This window comes from Cebus imitator, unplaced genomic scaffold (assembly GCF_001604975.1).
Source record: "Cebus imitator isolate Cc_AM_T3 unplaced genomic scaffold, Cebus_imitator-1.0 Scaffold42, whole genome shotgun sequence".
In the NCBI taxonomy this organism is placed as follows: domain Eukaryota; kingdom Metazoa; phylum Chordata; class Mammalia; order Primates; family Cebidae; genus Cebus; species Cebus imitator.
In genome coordinates this window covers 18,466,282-18,469,708 of record NW_016107357.1, presented here as the reverse complement: position 1 = coordinate 18,469,708, position 3,427 = coordinate 18,466,282, and positions in this window count along the sequence as shown.

Sequence of the window (3,427 nt, the reverse complement as noted above, 5' to 3'; positions counted from 1 at the left end):
CTCTCTGTAACCCTGATGTGACAGGCAAGCAGTCCAAACCCACACCATCTTGGCCCCTGCGACTTGTAATAAGAAATTAAGATCTGTGATTTCCACCCTACCCAGACAATGTGTAAACAAATGCTTATCTTGACTTCTGTGAACCACTTAAGTAACAATCAGAATGTCAAGTCCCCTGGCCCTCGGAATATTCGGAGCCCCTCACCCTCATCTCCACCCAGGAGGTGATTGACAGAATCTGCTAGCCCTCGAAATGTCTGAAGCCCCTCACACCCACCCCTGCATGGGTATAAAAGGTCTTGACACCCTCCTTTCGGGGCCACAGGTTGGAGAGATACGAGTCCTCTGTGGCCGCTGGCAATAAAGACCCTGCAATTTGGCATAATTTTGTCTTGGTGTTGAGTTTCTATGCTCGCTCCACTACAACAGTAAGATTCCACCTTAAGAAACTAGTGATGGAGGAAACCAAACCCAAAGTAAGCAGAAGGAAATAATAAAGAGCTGAAATCAATTAAACGAAAACCAGAAAAGAAATAGGGAAAATGAATAAAACAAATAAACCAGTTCTACGAAAAGATCAACAAAACTGATAAACCTTTTGTTAAACTGATAGTACAGGACTGCACACCAACAGGCCAATACATTGACAGCAGAGAAGGGTTTAATAATTGCAAGTTGACAAATGAAGGAACAAGCGGAATTCTCATTCCTCAAATCTGTTTGGTCCAGGGCTTCAGGGAAAGGGTTTTTAAAGGGATTTGTGGAGGACAAGGGGCTGGAAAATTTAGCGTCATTGATGCCAGGTGAGGTGTCAGAACCCAGGCACCAAAAAGTGGTTGACTCATGGTTTAGGAAGAATTTACTGACAATATAGGTTGGAAAAAGGAACGCTTTATTAGAAAGAATGCTGCTGAAGAGTGCAGCGGGGTACCTCAGCAAGGAGGAACTGAGTTCACCACTGCAAATTTTTCCTTACTGGTATTTAAGGACCTTAAAGTGAAAGCTGAAGGGCAATTTGCATGACAAATAATTACATTTGCAGACATCTTGGTGCCTGAATGTTGGCAAGGGTTGCATAATGAGTTTCAGCAGGCATGCATTCTAGAGATGTAGAGAAATTCTAGTTACTTATGAATTTTAAGCTGAAAAGAGGCTGGGGACCAGATGCCCTTAGATAATAAGGAAGTCTAATTACATCTAAATTCCTCAGATAAGGAGGTTTTTGTCTCCGGGGCCTGCCTTATCACCAGGTGATCTTTGTGTTTCAACACCAGGAGCTCTGATACCTTCCATCGGTAACAATATGCATACTTTTTCTTCATGGGAACAAGTAGTTAATACCACGAATATGTCTTGCCAGGTTAAATCAGAGGCAATAAAGCATGCAATTCTTCAGTGAACTTAGAGGGATCCTAGCTAAATGAACCCAATTTGGATTAATTTGTGAAAGATCAGACACTAGAAAAGGGACATGAACTCTAACTGCTCCTAAAACTCCATTTGCCACCTCACAGAGAGGCAAAACGTTTTTGAGATTATCTGAGGGTTGTGTACCAGTGGCATATGTCACCCCATTCCAAGTATGTGAGGGAGATGAAGCATCTGAATATGGGGGGGCGATTGATGATGGAACAGACAGAGAGAGTTTGGGTGAAGTGGAAGCAGGCTGAGAAAAGTGTGATAGGCAAAAGGAAGGATCATCTACAACATCAGAATCAGGGAAAGAGGAAATTCCTTGGAAACATAGCTGACAATTTTTGTGTAATTTTGGGGTTTGGGATAAAGCCGAAAAGGTCCAAATATGATCTCTGAATCCTTTCAAAGTTCCGGCAAATTGAGTCTAGTTGTAAAATAATATTCCAATCCAGGGTCCCATTAAGAGGCTAATTTAAATTATTGGGGAGCTTATATTGAACCCAAGCTGCATTAGAAAAGAAAATTATAGCTTCTTTTTGAGAGATTGTGGGTCAAAATGGAACCACTATTTAAGAACACAACTCAAGGGTGAGTCAGATGGAACTGAAAAATGAATTGAACCCATGCTGGTTTTGATAAAGGACTGTTAGATCCCTGAGGCATCCCTGAGAGATTTGGACCTTCCTTTTCTCTTTGTCTCACTGTATTCAGACGCATCCCACCAGGGATAAAGCGCCTGCCCTTGCCTGGATGACCAGTCCAAGCATGCCCTTGTTTGAGTGGCCAAATCTAACATGAAGGAGAACTCACCCTTTACATGGGATGCGGTGGCCTGTGATGAAGCTGAATCCAAAATTGGGTCCACTTAGGGTGCATATACTCCTCTGGTGATGGGTGCACCAAAATCTCACAAATCACCACTCAAGTATTTATCCAACCAAACACCACTTGTTCCCCAATTTCCCCAATAACCTACAGAAATAAAATGTGTGTGTGTGTGTGTGTGTGTGTGTTTGGAGATGGAATTTTGCTCTTGTTGCCCAGACTGGAGTGCAATGGCATGATCTCAGCTCATGGTAACTTATGCCTCCCAGTTTCAAGCAATTCTCCTGCCTCAGCCTCCCAAGTAGCTGGAACTACAGGCGTGCACAACCACACCCAGCTAATTTTTGTATTTTTAGTAGAGACAGGGTTTCACCATATTGGCCAGGCTGGTCTCGAACTCCCGACCTCATGATCCACCCACCTCAGCCTCCCAAAGTGCTGGGATTACAGGTGTGAGACACCGCACCCGGCCAAAGTTGTTCTTTTGTCTTTACCTTCGCGTAACACTGGGAAGTACCCTAGGCCAGAAACCCTCAGTGGCCAAAGAGTACTCCAGCTGGTTCACTGGCAGTCCAAAAATAGAAACAAAGTCTGGCCAGTCTCTTATCCCTAAGGGCAACAATGGACAGGAATCTCTTCTCTAGGGCTTCAAGATCCCACTGAAGAGTGACCTAGGCCAGGAACCTTCAGTTCCCAATAGTAAAGAACCAGATCACTGAGGGAAGCTGGACGGGTAAAAGAAGAAAGAAATAGTAAAGTCCCCATAGGGGCCACCGAGATGCTGAGCAAGGTATGAGGACCCCAGCATTAGAAAGTGGTTGACTCTCGGGTTTGTAAAGATTTACCGACAACAGCCAGGTGCAGTGGCTCATGCCTATAATCACAGCACTTTGGGAGGCTGAGGCAGGTGGATTGCTTGAGGTCAGGAGTTCCAGACCAACCTGGGCAACTTGATGAGACCCCCCTCTCTACTAAAAATACAAAAATTAGCTGGGCGTGGTGGTGGCGCCTGTAATCCCAGTTACTCAGGAGACTGAGGCGGGAGAATCACTTGAACCCGGAGGCGGAGTTTGCAGTGAGCGGCAATCACACCACTGCACTCCAGCCTGGGTGACACAGCAAGACTCCACCTAAAAACAACAACAACAACAACAAAAAAAAGCTACTGACAACTGTATAGATTTGA